Source organism: Ananas comosus, linkage group 1, assembly GCF_001540865.1.
Source record: "Ananas comosus cultivar F153 linkage group 1, ASM154086v1, whole genome shotgun sequence".
NCBI classification, from domain to species: Eukaryota; Viridiplantae; Streptophyta; class Magnoliopsida; order Poales; family Bromeliaceae; genus Ananas; species Ananas comosus.
This window is the reverse complement of record NC_033621.1, coordinates 19,254,383-19,271,447: the sequence shown is the minus strand read 5'-3', so window position 1 is coordinate 19,271,447 and position 17,065 is coordinate 19,254,383. Positions and strand designations below refer to the sequence as shown.

Sequence of the window (17,065 nt, the reverse complement as noted above, 5' to 3'; positions counted from 1 at the left end):
CTATGCTCTACAATTTCTCAGCTCAATTCCGGCATCTCTTCATAATTCCAGGCGAAGCAGTCTTTATACTTTAACAGCAACTTCTTCAGCTTCTCTTGTTGTTGAGCCGAAACTTTGGCGCTAATGTATGTCGACCGCTTATCTTCATCAAACCCCAAATTTAATTCTATCAATGGATCTTGGGTCTCTAGTTTCTTATCGCCGACTTTGATAGGTGATTCCTCCATAGGTTCCTTCATAATTTTATGAATTTTTGAGCCGTTTTCATCATTAGACTCGGCTGCTTTCCAAGTTCTATCATTTTCATTTAACTCGGCTGTTATACTTGATGATTCATTGAACATTTCCTTATCGACCGCCATGGTCGATTTTTTAAACACGTTATTTTCGGCCAACTTGGCTGTTTTGATGCACGATATTTCATCGGCTTGCTCGGGAGATTTGCTACAATAGCCAACTTCTCTAGTCGGCTTATTCTACCGAAGCTTTTCTAAAGCTCTGGTTCCCGACTCTTGGCATTCATTTGAACCAACTTGGTGCTCTTCGGCTGCCACCATTGCTTCCTCATCTTCACCAGTATTAACTGAACTCCTTTCTCGGTCACTCGTACAAATAAAATTTGATCTGGGTCAGTATCGGCCCAATTGATATGGCCGATTCCCTCCGAGTCAACATCTACCATCTGAGGTCGTCCCTCGGCCCTGATTTCCTCCACTTTATCCCCTATCCATTGAAATAATTTTTCGTGGAGTGTCGAAGGTACACATTCGTTTGTGTGAATCCAGTCACGTCCAAGCAATAAATTGTAGTGGCTATCTGCATCTACCACAAAAAAGGCTGTTCGCAAGGTTTCAGATCCTACCGTGAGCTCGATTGTAAGCACATTTTTGGCTTGTTGACCGCTACCAGTGAAGTCGGTCATAATGGTGTCGGTAGGCTTTAATTAATCTTCACTTTTGCCCAACTTCTTAAAGAAAGAAGTGGGCATAACATTGACCATTGCTCCTCCGTCTATCATTACTCGGCCTATCGGCCGACCTTCTATCAAAGCCCTTATAAACAAGGGCCTTACGAATCTTATCTGCATGATCGATGGTTTTTCAAAAACCATCAAATCGGCTGGTCTAGCATCCTCTAACTGAAGTTGAGCCACCGTAAGCTCATCTCCGTCATGTGTTGTTTCTTCATATTCGATAGACTCCACCTTGAATGACTGAGATAGAGTATACACTATGTTCACATTGGCTTGAGCTTCATCAGCCGATTTTCTTTATTTCTTTTGTTTCTTTTCTTCAGATTCCTTTGCCGTCTCGGCTGAGGAATCACTTTCCATGTGTGCCTCTCTCTCTCCTTAGGAGGCCATCTATCTCGTTTGATTATGGTCTCCAAAGAGGCTATTTTTTCTTCCAGCTCCTTCCGAGTTGCTTTCTTTTCTGGCTCAGCCGGGAGTAGCCGTTTTATTTTGGATTTCAGCCAGGGGACAGGTGCCGAACCACCTGCCTCATGGTCATTTTTCATAGGCCTAAAGGGAGGTTGTTGCTCTTGAGGTTGCCTCCATACATTCAGTTTCATCCATTTAGCCTCCTCATAGTGCTGTCTCGCTTCGCCTTGCAACCTTTGCTGCCGACGTTTCTGCGTTTTTGTCAATTTCGGCCCATACCATTTGACAAACACTTTTTGCTTTGTACCATTTATCGACTGGCACATTTGAAGGTACTTTTACTGTCCTGAGATGATCTCTTAGTATCTCTCTTCTTCCCCATGGTCTCGGCCAAGGCTGAATGCCGAGTTCATTGACTAACCACCGACCGAGGACGAGGAACTCTATGTCTCCCTCGGTCATCCCTTCGAATTCAGGTTCAGGTCCCTTCAAATTCAGGTTCAGGTCTCGGCCTGGCCTGATGTTGCCAGTTTAGCCGATATCCTGAAAATCTTTGTTAAGAGCCGAATGGTTTCTCAGGATAACTCCATTGGCTATTGCGCTATTCTCTTCGACTGTTGTAATAATCATTTAAGACCTTTTGCATTAATTCTCTTATCCTTTATTACATCAACTTCCTGTTCGGAATCGTTGAAGGCTTCTTCCGAACCTTCCTCCAATTTGTTCTCCGTCTAGGGAATGTCTTCCCATTCTGCGAGGAATGGCATGAACTCTCCCCATTCCCTATGTAGTTTCTTCTCATGAATAATCGCTTCCCAATCTTTTTTAGTCATTTCGGCCTTACATCTTATGTATAGCCGTAACGTCCTCTTGGTATAGGCAATAACACCATCGGTCTTCATGTCCGCAGAAGCCTTCTTTTTAATATCCACCATATTAACCTGCGAGAGAAAAGAATTTTTATCAACTTCCATATTTTTGTTTTTCTGGTCGGCAAATATGAGCCGACCTTCATTTATTTCCTTTTGAATCTGCCTTTTAAAGGCAGTGCACTCGTTTGTTCTATGGCTCCATGAATGGTGCAATTTACAATATCTTCTCCTTTTCAATTCTTCTCCAGAGGGTATCGTTTGACCTTCTTAGAGCTGAATTCGTCCATCCTTTAGTAACTGATCAAAAATCAAATCGATCTTCGACACATTGAAAGAATAAGCATATGCTGCTACTCGTGCTTTCACTTCGCTAGATTTGGCGGGTTTAAGCAAAGCACATTTATATGGCTGGCGGTTTTTTACCATTTCAGCAGCATATATTTCAGCTTCTTCAGTCGAATCCTTTGTTTCATCAGACATGTCCGGCTTATCTTGAGCTGAAGACTCTTTAAGGAAAGAAATGTTTTTCTCCTTCCCTTTACTCCAATCTTTATTTCGGCTCCATCTAGGCCGATCTTTATTATTCCCTTTTCTAAATTGCTCATATTGAACAACCCGAACTCCCAAATTGAACAGATTTGAAAAATACTTGTCTTCAAAATGGTCTTTGATTTTGAAATGCAGACCATTGAATGCCATTTTAGCAAACTCTGATTCTGACATTCTTACAAAACAACGGCTTCTTGCCGTTTTGAATCGGTTCAAATAATTTTCAACCGATTCCTCCGTTCTCTGTCTAAACTGAACAAGATCAGTGACCGAAAGTTCCAGCTCTGATCTATAAAACTGCTCATGAAACTTTCTTTCCAATTCGCCCCACTCTCGGACAGAATTGGCTGGCAGACTTATATACCAAGTAAACGCAGTCTTGCTTAACGAGGTATTAAATAACCTGAGTTTCAGGAAAGGATCTGCAGTGGCTTCTCGACATTGAGTCGTAAATCGTGCGACATGTTCGACCGTGTTCTCGGTCTCGTCTCCTGAAAATTTGTGGAATTTTAGCATTTTTCAATTTGTCGGATAAGAATGTTCTGCATCTATATTTGCAGGATAAGGGGATCTAAATACAGGCCGTATTGCCGGCCTTACCCCAACTCCGAAGGTACTTCGGATAGCTTCCTCAATTTGAGCGTAAAGTTTATTATTGTTCGCTTGTCTAGTAATAGGAGCCTGCGCTTGAACTTGGTTTGGTCCAGGTGGAAGTCCAAAATTCTGTACTGCAGGGTTTACTCCCTGCATAGCAATATTAGGGGTTTGCCCCCCAACTCTAGCCCCTACATTTTGGGGCTAATATGTCGCCAGTGACAGCGGAGGAGGTAATCCCCATGCTATTTTCGGTTGATGGCTGGCATTTAAAACAGTCGGTCTCCACTTGAAAAGGTGCCCCTGGTGCTGAGGCTGACCATTCACCGATGTTACAGGATTTTGTAATACCGGTGTGGCGACAGGTCCTTATAGACCCACGGTAGGTTGCTCGTTTCGTGTCAACAATTGTCCTATTCGGGTAATATTCTCACTAAAGGTCGTAATTGCGGTCAACACTGCATCTAAGCAAGCAGTACTTCTCTGACTATTTTGGTCCAACACTTCTAGGACTTGCTTCATCTGTCCGAGCGCTTGAGCCAAACTTGGCTCTTGCTAATCTGATTGACCACTGGCCTCACCTTCGACTGGCAAGACTGCTTGGCGCTCTATTGCATTATCAGAATTACTAGTTTGGTCGTTCCCAGAATTTTGCGGAGCGACCTTGTTATGCAAATTCATGACATTATCGTCAGCCATTGTTCTTATAAAGAAATAAATTTACCTAAATGTGTCCCACCGGGCATGCCAAAAATTGCTATGGGCCCAATTTCCTCAACCTTTGACCTGGTCAAAGATATCCCTAGAGAAACAAGAAAGAATTAGATATAGCTTCAGGTGGTGATCCTCGAAGTTTGCGCTCTCCGACGGATCAAGCGATCCCTCATCCGCCGAGTTCGAAAACATTCACTGTAGATTGTGTTCGGCTGAACGAGCCGAATGAATGAGATGCACAGTGGTTGGGTCAGCTGAAAAGCCGAATACCTTTATATATTGATATTAGATCTGGAAACTTGTACAAAATAGAGTGTGCCTTTGGGGCATATAGACTCCAGAAATCTAACTCTAAGGCCACCCCTAGGAAAAGCAGTAAATGCGAGAAAGGAAAAGATTACAAGTAGACTACTCCTAAAAATGTAAGGAAAATGTAGAGAGAATAAAAGGTGGTCTTCTGTTCTCGAAAAAAGACCCCATTTTTAGGCGTTACTTGTCTATTTATATTCCGCTGTTATTGTATAGTTATTGCTCACGATCGGCCACTTCCCTATTTTTGGGGGCACTACAAGCCGATCCAAACTACTCGTAACCGTTTGCAGTTACGCCTTGCAGTTATGCTATTTATTCCTTTATTACTTCCGGTGCACCAAAAATCGACCTCTGAAAGTCCTGATTGAACCGTACACCAACATGCCACATGACGTTTTATTATTGGCCCTAACAAATCCTATTTTATCACGATTTACGAATCAAAATTGAGGTATTTCATAAACTAAATTTTACTTTCAGATACCAAAAAAGCAACCACCAAATCTCAAACTACAAAATCCAAATCTTTTTTTTTTGAAAATTAAGTTAAAAATTTCAAAACCAACTCTTGATGATTGAGAAGCATTTTAAATTTCTTAAAATATTACTCGGTTATCTTCTGTGGATCTTGTTCATTGAATCAATTGCGGTTCTTAAGATTTAAAATTTGTTTTACTCGCACAATTTGAAATAACTCCATAGTTTTATTTTTCTCCTCTTTTTTTTTTGCAATTTGTATTCTCTTCTTAGTTTTTAAAAACTAAGACCAAATGTGGCTCTTCGTTAAGGTGCCACATATGCAATCCAAAAGTTAGTTCACAAAATTATTCTATGGAATGTTTCCGTCACGAAAACTTAAATTTGTTAAAATGAAAAAAAGGTAAACCAAACGTGCCGTAGTTTTACACATCTTATAACCTCTATTAATCCCCGTATTAGTCATTCACGTGTCATCTTATCCTTAATCCATTCTTAAACTTTTGTACACGTGGACCCATCATGGATCCCACCTGTAGTTGTTCACGAATAGGTGCTTCATGTTTTTTGTACACATGTACCCGTCGTGGGTCCCACCTGTAGTTGTTTCATATTGAACCCGTATGTGCTTTCTATGCCTTTGACCGGTTCTTCACATGAACCCGTTGTGGGTCCCACCTGTAGGTGCTTCATGTGAACCGGTCTGGTGCTTTCTACTCATTGGACCGGTTCTTCATTTTTTTTTTTTTTTTTTCTAAAACAGGGTTCTTCTCCCTCTCCTGAGTTCGATCCCTGCTACCCCGGCCGCTTCGATCCCTGCTACCCCCGCCTTTTCGATAGGCTCTATTACTCCTTCTGCCGCTTCGATCCTGTCGGTTGCTCCCCCTAATGCCTGAAAAATGGATTTGGTTCATGCTCGCTCCTTTTTCCTTCGTCGCCTTGATTTTGTTTTCTTGTTGCTTCGATCCCGATCATAGAGATCACGTCCCTTGAGAAGTTTCTCTAGGAGTGAATCAAGGTCGCCGGGGGCAGGGCCGATGCCCTAGACGACGCCGACGCCATCGCCGTCGCCCGCAACAAGTCCCGGATCACCGTCACCTCCGATGGACCCTTCTCTAAGAGGTCCCTCCCTCTCTCTCTCCTCTCTCTCCTCTCTCTCCTCTTTTTGGCATCTTTCAAGTAGAGTATGATTTGGATTGTTTGTTACTTACAATTTGTTGATTAGTTTGGTGACGTGTTGTGTGGCGAATCGTAAATTACGATTCTATAAGAGGATTGTGAAATATAGGATTACAAATTGAGAGTAAGTTTGGTTTGCGACAATGGTTGTGGTTGATTTGAATATCTTCTTACTTTTGCTTTGTTGATTAATAATTTGGTGATGTGCTGTATCGTTTAAGTGTTAGGATGTTTTACCGTTGACATCCCTAAACACTTCCTCTTCCTCCATGGTTCCCAAAATGAGGCCTCCTCCCAGATGCTCCGCCTGCGAGGAGCTCCTCTGCGATGGCACTGGTCGGTGTGGGGGTGGTGGGGTTTAATTCAATTTGCCCTTAACCCTAATGCTTTGTCTCTTTCGATTAGTCCAGTTCGTTTTTGTTGTCTTTGCTTCTTGATTTTGTGTTTACATGTTTCCTAATAATAGCAATCATATCTTATCTTATTATAAAAAATTAATCTATTCTTAACCTACCCGTTTTTATTCATATTGTTTCTTACTGCATATCTTTAAGAGTTTGCTTGAGAAGTGGGGTTTTGATAGAGTTCATGAAACTCCTGTCATGTAGGTTGTATTCTTATAATTTATTCATCAAATTATCTAATCAGTATAGTGCACTGTTCTTTTATATCTAAACTCTATTGTTTTTTGAACATTTCTTACTAGCGACTCTTTTTCTCTTAATGAACCATTGCTTCTCATAATTATTTATTCCGGCTCACCTTCTAAGCTCTATCTTCAAACAATTTCAGCCAAAGTTTGTGCTTTCAGTTATTTTTGTATTAATTTTTTTAAAAAAATGTATTTATTTAAGTCTTTTTTCTTAATCGGCGATGATGACAAAAATGAAACAGATATAATTAAATATGAACAAAGTTTTTACAATGCATAACAACTTGGATGGCAATTGCAGAACAATTGCAACCGTTGAGCTACCCTAAGTCATTTCGATCACGTGTATTGCTCTCCCTACTGACAAAAAAAAGGGACCTATTTTGTAATCTTCCATTGCTGCCTCGATTTTGTTTTCCTATTGCTTACAAAGGATTGTTTAATGTCATTTTTCTTACCTGTCGGAGCCTATATAATGGGTGCCCATTGTTCTCCCCTATATTACCGTGATAATTTGCTGCTATAAGTTGATTACTTATAACACTTATAGAATGTCTGGGCCGATATTAATTTTCATTTTTTTTAATTGTTATAGTAATTGAAGCAAAGTTATGCATGGATACTTTTGTTTCTCTCCTAATTTTTCGTTTACTATTAGTTTCACTTCTTTTTGTTTTCATGTGAATTATAAATATTCCTCTAACTACATAAGTTTACAATTGGATGTTTAGTAGGTTTTATTTTTTACACTGCCTCTTATTTTTCTATATTTGCTCTTAATTATTCTCTATTAACCCCTATTAATTCCCGTATTTATCTATCCACGTGTCATGTTATCCTTTATCTATCCTTAATTTTTTGTACACATGGGCCCGACTTGGGTCCCATCTGTAGTTGTTTTATGTTGAACCCATCTGGTGCTTTCTATTCCTTTGACCGGTTCTTCATTTNGCCCGACTTGGGTCCCATCTGTAGTTGTTTTATGTTGAACCCATCTGGTGCTTTCTATTCCTTTGACCGGTTCTTCATTTATCTTTTTGTACACATGGACCCGTCTTGGGTCCCACCTGTTGGTGTTTTATGTTGAACCGGTTTCACAACCTGCTAACGGTGCAAGAAGCAGTCAAAGAAACTGCCCTTTCATAAGAACAACAGATAATGGACCATAATTTATAGCTGAATACAGCACCAGCTTCATCCAAGGTGTCATTGAAGAATAAGGTGGCCCGAAATGAATTGGGCCCAAAGGCCCAAGTAAAACAGGCGAAGAAGGAATTGAAATCATAGAAACAATGATATCATAATCTCTAAGAAATAACCATTCTAGGGTTACTGGTGCAAGAGCTGCCAAGCTCTCGCAGCGGAGAATATCAACACGGTATTTTCTTTTCCTCTTCAAAACGGGTTTTTCAGAAGCTAAACTATTTACAGAATCTGCTTCACTTTGAGAGCGATCGATCTCTAAACTGACGTCATGGTAAAGTTTTTTCAGATTCTTCATTTTTTTTTTAAACAGGTTCTTCGTTTTTTTTTTTTTTTAATAAATAGTTTCCATTGGTATGGCTTCTAACACCCTCTCCTGAGTTCCATGTATGCATCCTGTCGCCGCTTCGATCCCTGCTACCCCCGTCGCTTCGATAGGGTCTATTACTCCTTTCGCCGCTTCGATCCTGTCGGTTGCTCCCCCTTACTGCCTGAAAAATGGATTTGGTTTATGCTCGCTCCATCTTCCTTCGTCGCCTCGATTTTGTTTTCCTGTTGCTTCGATCCCCTTTATTAGTCCCTCGGCCACTTCGATCCCATCGATTGCTCCCCCCACTGAAGAAAAAACAGGTTTGGTTCATAATCGTTTCCCCTTTCTTCGCAGCCTCAATTTTGTTTCCCCGTTGCTTACAAAGGGTTATTTCGTGCCATTTCCCTTATCTNATCCCGTCTATTAGTCTCTCGGCCGCTTCGATCCCATCGATTGCTCCCCCCTACTGAAGAAAAAACATGTTTGGTTCATAATCGTTTCCCCTTTCTTCGCTGGCTCGATTTTCTTTCCGCGTTGCTTACGTAGGGTTATTTTGTGCCATTTTTCTTACCTATCAGAGCCTATATAATGAGCCATCTATCATTTTCTCCATGTTGCTACGATCATCTAATCCTGTAAGAGAACTCTGCACTATTTCGTTTGTTTTTTATTATGTACTCCATAATTATTTTAACATCTTCCATTTATTTAAATATTTTCTATACACATTCAACTAAGTTTTTGATCATTTAAATATTAACTTTGTGCTTTCATTTATTTTTGTATTAATATATTTTAAAAAAGTATTCATTTAACTCTTCTTTTTTTTTTTTTTTGTAATCGGCAATGATGACAAAATGAAGCAGTTATAATTAAATATCAACAAAGTTTATACATTGTAGAACAACTTGGATGGCAATTGCAGAACAATTACAACCATTGAGCTACCCCCAAATCATTTCGATCATGTCTATTACTCTCCCTACTGAAAAAAAAGGGACCTGGTTTGTAATCATCCTTTGCTACCTCAGTTTTGTTTTTCTATTGCTTACAAAGGATTGTTTAATATCGTTTCCCTTACCTATCAAAGCCTATACAATGGGTGCCCATCGTTCGCCCCTATATTGCCGTGAGCATATGCTGCTATAAGTTGATTTCTGATAATACTCATAGAATGTCTGAGCCGATATTAATTTTCGATTTTTAATAGTTATAGTAATTGCAGCAAAGTTATACATCTTTGGGTACTTTTGACTCTCTCCTAATTTTTCTTTTACTATTAGTTTCACTTTTTTTTGTTTTCATGTAAATTGTAAATATTTTTCTAACTATATAAGTTTGCATATATGTCTCTTCAAGAAACTGTCAAAATTTTAGATTCTTCTATTATTTTTGTTATTCTGCTAGCTGTTGCTATCAGTTATGTTTATTCTTCCTTTTTCATAAGTATTTTATTATAAATTTTGAGTTTACATTTGCTGGTGATTTTTCTGCTGTATTTTAGATTTTCTACCTAATAGTTTAAACGAGATAATTTCTACAATTCTTAATCTTTCTAGGAGTCTATTTTATATTATGAAATAATGGTGAATGAGTATATTACTAGCTAAACATATCTTTTCACAGTTTTCACTCAACATCTTCAGTTTGCTTTGTGTTTTGCCCGCCGCAACGCGCGTGTTACTACACTAGTGATGCATGAGACGCAACTTTTTGCACCACATCTCACTCCCAAACAAAACCTAAATAATCATAGTCAATTAAATTAAAAATTTTAAATTAAAAATTTTATTAAATTTATTGGTCATTTCCTCAAACTTGATGAATTCAATTACTATTTTTTTTGGTAAATAAAACGAAAAAAAAAAATTGGCTAATAGCTGATGGAGCCATCAAAGTAAACATAATCTTTAGTTAACTAACTACAATAACATAAGTCACTAGAAATGAAAGTTTGAGACAAATAACATAAGTCACTAGAAATGAAAGTTGAGACAAATAGCATAAGTCACTAGAATTAAAAGTTGAGACAATAATATAAGTCACTAGAATGAAAAGTTGAGGGGGCATTGAAGGGGTCTACATATCTTTATCAAAAACAATTTTATGGGTGGCTATTAAAATTAAAACAACAATCAATCGCATTCAAAACTGAGCTATCTAAACAGTTAGAGATGGTTATTGCCCTTATTATGATCATTCTACATAATCACATTAAAAGTTTGGACAAGCATCAGATACCTATGTTAATTAATTCCTATGGAAATTGAATCAATATAGATTTTGTGGTCCTCAACAAGTACTCAATTTGCAGATTTTTAATTGGTCTTTAGAACTTTCCAACCAAGAAGAGAAGAAAGTAGAAAAAAAAAAATTAGCACAATCAACAAGCCATTACATTTTTTTAGTTATATATTCTATACTTTTGTTTTAACTTTATGAACAGAAGACGTTTTGCATTATTTTTACGGTTTAGAGCAGTTGAAAAGTATCCTAATTCACTTATGAGATTCGCAATCGAATACTGCTTTAACCGAAAAGTGTGCACGTGTGTTAGTAGCTATGGCAAAAAGTTAAAATAAGTTTGTAGATCTCGACTGCAGACACAACCTTGACCACCTTGCATATGATTAGCATGACCTCGAACAAAACTGGGTAAACTTACCGACCGTCCCTAAACCAAGTGGCAAAGGACTTGATGGTTGGTACCCGAGATCTCAAGTTCGAATCTTAGTTGCTTCACATTTTTAGCTAAGTTTGTTTCTAAATGAAATAAACGAAGCGGATAGCGTGCTACCTATCTCTCACAAAAAAAAAGAAAAGAAAAAAGGAAAAAAAAAGGGTAAACTTGGTGTGCAATAGGGTTTTAGTTATATAGGTAATTATAACCTAATTGACCAATTTTGTTCGGCACCAATTTTTTTGGATCTACTCAATAAGTACATAATAAATTACAAATAGTTTTTCGTAGTTAACCTTGAAGTGCTAATGTCCATAAAGCATCGAGTGTCATGGTTAAGAGGGATAATTAAAGAGTGATATGAAGTGTATCTCAGTTTAAAAATCTACACCAGCTTCAAAAGAACTCCCAACTCTCAAGAACCAAAATCATTAAGAAAAAAATTAATAAACTCCTCCTGCAAGGACAAAGCACCACCTCTAACCCTAGAATTCCTCACAACCAAGTAGGTAGAATAGATTAAACTAGTAACAATTAGAAGGCATCAACACTATACAAACAAGTGGATAACCAAAATTACAAAAAGAGCCGATTTAGTTAGTCGAAACTTATCGATTGACTCCATCTCTCCTTCCAATAGTCCTCCATAGAAGTGCTCATGGACATGGAATCAACAGTTTGTTCCGTGCTGCTGACGGAAAGAGAATCGTCCTCTACATCCAGCATCGCAAGGTTTAGATGCGATCGGATGTTCTCGGCGTTCGATTCTTCATCTTCTGCATCATTGAGACCTTCTGAAGAGCTAACTTCTGATCTTGCCCAGTTAAAAACTTCACTATCATCCCCTTGTAGTAACTTTAAAACCTGAAATCCGAATAGTATATTAGTACAAAAAGTGCTTGACTATATCTCCTGCTTTTTAGATAACCTGTTTTGAGGGATCGAAATGACAAAAAACTCCGTCATTTATTAAAAGCCTCAGCTCACTTGTCGACATCCCTTCTTTCATGGTAATGGTTTTATGTCAATTTAGCAATAAATGGCCTTCTCAAGAGTAAGCGACTAAGGAACAACTACTACTAACTAGCTTTCTTCAACCTAGCATAAATAACCTAATTAATGAATAACAACAACATTTGAAATATGTAATACGGAGAAACAATTGGGTCTTACAAGTGCTATTCGTGGTCGCAATCGAGAAGCCGCCCTTATGCAGAGGGAGGCGGCCAGAGCCATCCTTTCCATCTGATCACTATCATATTCATTACCCAAGCTCGGATCCAACAACTCTTTGATCTCTCCGCCTCTTAAGATTGGTTTCGCCTAACATACGTTAAAAAAAAAGAAAGAAATAAATCAATCAATAAAAATAGTGGACCGCCTCAGATATTTTTTATTATATTGAATCCAACAGTGTAAGTGAAGTATGTACCATTCATTTTTAGTTTGCGCGAATAGTGCTTAGGTTTGTGGGATATGCTTAAAGAAAGAAATAGAGAGTGTGATAGAACACTCACCCACATCACTAGGCTCTCCTGGCCCTTAGGGCACCCTGTTCTAATGGGCTTTTTACCCGAAATAAGCTCGAGAAGCACAACCCCAAATGCATACACATCAATCTTCTCATTGACTTTCCCATACATAAAATACTCGGGGGCCAAGTACCTATAAAAGGAGATGCTAGCTTAGATGCTGAATTCAAGATTAATATAACAGCAAGTTTCAACATAATTTATCAACTTTATAATTCGATCACGATACAAACCCGAAAGTCCCTGCAACGTCGGTGCAAGTTAGATGTGATGTCGGAGATGAGACCCACTTTGCAAACCCAAAATCAGACAGCTGGAGTACAGCAGGAAGAAAATTATCATTCGGCGATTGATGTTTCAATTCCCTATAGGCTAAATTGCAGGAAACCCTCTAAAATTCTGAGATTGTCATGTTGCTATGCTAAAATATTGAAAACTATATCTTTCCTCCTAAAAGCACAAGATGTTATATTATTTTTCATAAAAAAGAACTACAAAATTTCAATACTTTGCCCCTTACATTGATGTTCCTTAAGGGACATCTATCACTTAGTTTATAGGTCAATGCAGGAAAATTGCAACTTTTACAGGGGGTATCCAACCTTTTAGCCTTCCATATATTCTAAAAAGAAAATAAGCATATATCAACCTGTGGCTCGAAGTCATTGGAGAGTAGGATATTCGAAGATTTAACATCTCTATGAATAACAGGTTGAGCAATTCCATGTAGATAATCAAGCGCCTCTGCTATGCCGATCGCCACTTTATATCTCTCAGCCCAACTAACAACATACTTGATCTCTTGATCACCTGAACAAAAATAAACCATATAAGAGTAATAATAACTTAAAGAAAAATTGGAATTAAGACAAGGAAAAGAAAAAGAAATAGAAAAAGTTTGTGATTTGATCTCAAATGTGCACCATGGAGAATTTCTTCTAAGCTGCCCCTCGGCAAGTAGTTATATACCAATATGAGGCTGTTGTTCTCGAAGCAAAACCCTAATAGAGTTATAATGTTCTTGTGATGCAACGTGGTGATGATCTCGATTTCGGAAACAAACTCCTTTAATGCAGCATCAGATGGCTTCAATATTTTCACGGCCAATTCGTCGCCATCAGAAAGACGGGCCTTATATACTCTACTATTCCCTCCTTTCCCGATCAAATTCTCTGCTCAGCAACTCAAAATCAATAAAAATTCCATTCAATTAATGAGATATTTGTGCATAATTAATATGTTCAGAGAACAAACCAGGCGAGAAGTTTGATGTAGCAAGTTTGAGCTCTTCGTATCTAAACAATCTACAAACTGAAGAATACTTCTCTTGAAGAGAGTCCAACTCCTTCGGAGGCCACCCTTCTTCATCGTAGAAAGCAAAATCCTGAATTGAATCGGTATCGAGCATAAAATTGGACCCGCTATCTGAATCAGAATTAGTTTTGGTGTTTGAACTTGACTTAAGGGATTTGCTGTCTGGATGAATGGCTGCATTACGGTTCGAACGCCTCATCGCCCACTGAACCACAGAGATCTTGGGCCAATCGAAGGATGCACTCCTTTTGTGGGTCACAATTTTCTTTCTAACAACAGGCCAACCGAGCCTCTCTTCCTCTCTAGTCGATGTATTTGCGCAAGGAGGATCCAATCGGAGGTTACACACCGAACAGTTCTCTTTTGGCGGAGCATCTATCGCCGAATGAACTTCGTCATTCTTTCCAATCTCCAATTCAGTTGAAGGAGTAGAATCATTGCAATTCCCATCGACATCTTTCGCCTCAATTGAAGAATCGTGATCATTCTCTTCCCGATCTTCAATCGGGTACAATTCACCATTTTGGCAGCTCGGAAGCTCGGCTGAGTCCTTGGCACCACAATTCAAATCATGAACATCGTTAAATTCATCCGAAGATCTCGAATCGTTCCCCTGATGAACTTTAACGGGCAATATACAGTACAAATCATTGTCCCAGCAACTGGGGAGATCGGCTGCCGGATCTTTGCTCGACCTCAGCTTAGAGATGAAGCTTGTCGAGAAGCTGCGACTTCCCGTTTTGCTGCTGTTACACTTGTCATCTGCAAAACAAAAGGCCAAGCAATTGATTCAAAGAAGCTAAACTTAGTGAAAGATTAGAGACAAAAAAATATACGGAAAAGACGAACGAACCAATTGCTTCTCTTTGGAAAACAACTTTCCCGCTATTCACAGCAATCACCGAACACTTGGTGGGCAGCTTCTTTGCGCAGTACTTTGCCACGGAGATAGACGAAGACCTAGCGAATTGATCAAAGCACTAACACACCACAACTACAGGGCGAAGAGAGAGCGAGAGAGAGAGAGAGAGAGGGGGAGAGATCGAAATGGGGGAGGAGGAGAAAGAATGGGGCTCACCCAAAGGCGCGGCTTTTATCGGCGGCGCCGAGGATAACCGCGGAGGCGTTGAGGGCGGTGGCCTCGCGGACCAAGAGCTTGCGGATGGACGAGCCCCTGCAGATCTTCAGCTTCAGGTCGATCTGCGAAATGGGTCGCGGCAATTCGATTAGAAACCGACGCAAATCGTCTGAAAGTTCGGATTTTTAGAGATGGGCGGGGAGAATTTCGGGGAGAAGGGGAGGATCGGATTGGGGGTTAGGGTTAGGGTTTTGGACCTGCTTGAGGTTGCAGAAGCCCTCGTAGACGGCGATCATGGCGTCCAAGTCGACGGGGGAGGAGGAGGAGGAGGAGGAGGAGGAGGAGGAATGTGGATGCGACGACGCGGTCGCCGGGGGAGGCGAGTTTAACGAGAGCCCATGTGAGGATCTCGCGACTCTGGGAGTCCATTTTTATGCCCACCACCATAGTTTTCTTTGCGCCTCCTCCTCCTCCTCCTCCTCCTCCTCCTCTTCGTCTCCATTCCTCTCTCTGTGTTTTCTCCTCTCCTTCTTCTCTTCGTCTTCTTCGCTTCGGCTTCGACTCCTCCTTGCGGCGCCATTAATGGCGGGCGTTGTTGTGCTCTGGGTTCTTCTCCCGTGGGCACTTTCATTGTGAACTTTGCTCTCTGTGTCTCTCTCTCTCTCTAATCAAAGTTCTTCTTCTTGCTCCCTCTCTCATCGATGGTGTGGATTTTTTTTTTTTTTTTTTTTTTTTTTTTTTTTTTGAGAACAGCAAAAGGAAAAAGAAGAGAAAAAACGTGTCTTTTTCTCTTTCTCTTATCGCTCCTCTCGCCCCCCCCCCCCCCCCCCCCCCCCCCCCCCCCCCCCCCCCCCCCCCCCCCCCCCTCTCTCTCTCTCTCCCATCTCTTCTCTCTAACTCCGCTCTCTCTCTTCTGTATTATTAGTGCCGAGTAGTAGCAACCGTTCTCCACGTTGGTCTCAGCATGATCATCACGCCCTCTTCCTCACTTTTCCCTCTTAACTCTCTCTCTCTTATTGCAGGTACAGGGGATGTTTATGTTTATGTTTTCAAGGGGTGTGTGTGAAATGTCGCGCCCGTTGGGTCACGGATGATGGACGGTGATTAGGAGCATTAAAAAGCTCGTTAATTAATTGATTCATTAATAAATGGGAGTGTCAATAACTTAGGTCCAATTATTTATTTATTTATTTATTTTTTATATATTATTTTTTTTAAATTTGCCACGTGACGACATATATTCTTCATTATTGAGTGTGGGCTCTAACTAGAATCGGCTTAAATCCTCCATATATTTTCTTCTTTCTTTACTTGAATTGGACCGAATTTTTTTTTTCTTTATTTGAACCGAACTGATTATTGTTAAGTGTGGGCTTTCTCAAACCGGTTCAAGTTTTCTATATATTTATTTTCTTTCTTTGTTTGAAATGAATCTGATTTCTCTCTTTTTTTACTTAAATCGAACGAGATTAACCTCTTTTTTTTTTTTTCTTAAATTAAACCGGGTCACACCTCTGTATTGAGGCGAACTGTTCTTCTTCCTCTTCCTTTAGTTTTCTTTATCGGCAAGATGAATCTTATTCTTTATCGTCGCTTTTTTCATTACGGTTTTCTCTTACTTTGTTATCATTTTTTATTTTTTTCTTTAATTATCTACATATCGCATTGTATGGATTACTATACTATTATTATTGATATAATTGATAATTGATAATTGGAAATGGTAGGAAAGGTCTTTAACACTCTTTTGCCTTTGTGCAATTCTTGTGGCTGTTATATCGAGGGCCAATTACTCTAATTTTTTTTGGCCACTTCTTATGTTCTCGCAAAAATAGCCTAAAAAATATTTTTCGGGTTCAAAAATTATTTTCATTTAATTTGGTTACTAAAAATATAGTTTTCTTAAAAAATATTTTTTAAAATTTTATAAAAAATTAGTATTTTTGTTTTTCAAATTGTTTATCTGAGAAACAAAAGCAGTAAAAAATAGTATTTTTCTTAAAAAAAACTGTTTTCCGGTAATTAAAATAATTTTTAACGCTTTTTCTAGAAGCCAGAATCCCCCTTACTTGTCTGGAATATTAATTTTCTTACTTTCACCTGCATGTGGTCAATTTGTCTTTTGTCTCGTTAGCATTTGTTTCGACATTAAGGCTGTGAGATCAGCCCAACTTCTCAGCTCTTCAATTTTGATTGGGTTGAGGGGACGAAGTTGGAT

At 39.2% G+C, this 17,065-nt stretch overlaps 1 pseudogene; it reads right to left on the bottom strand.

Annotated features, from left to right (window-relative positions):
• LOC109716408 lies at positions 11,251 to 15,579 on the bottom strand (annotated as a pseudogene).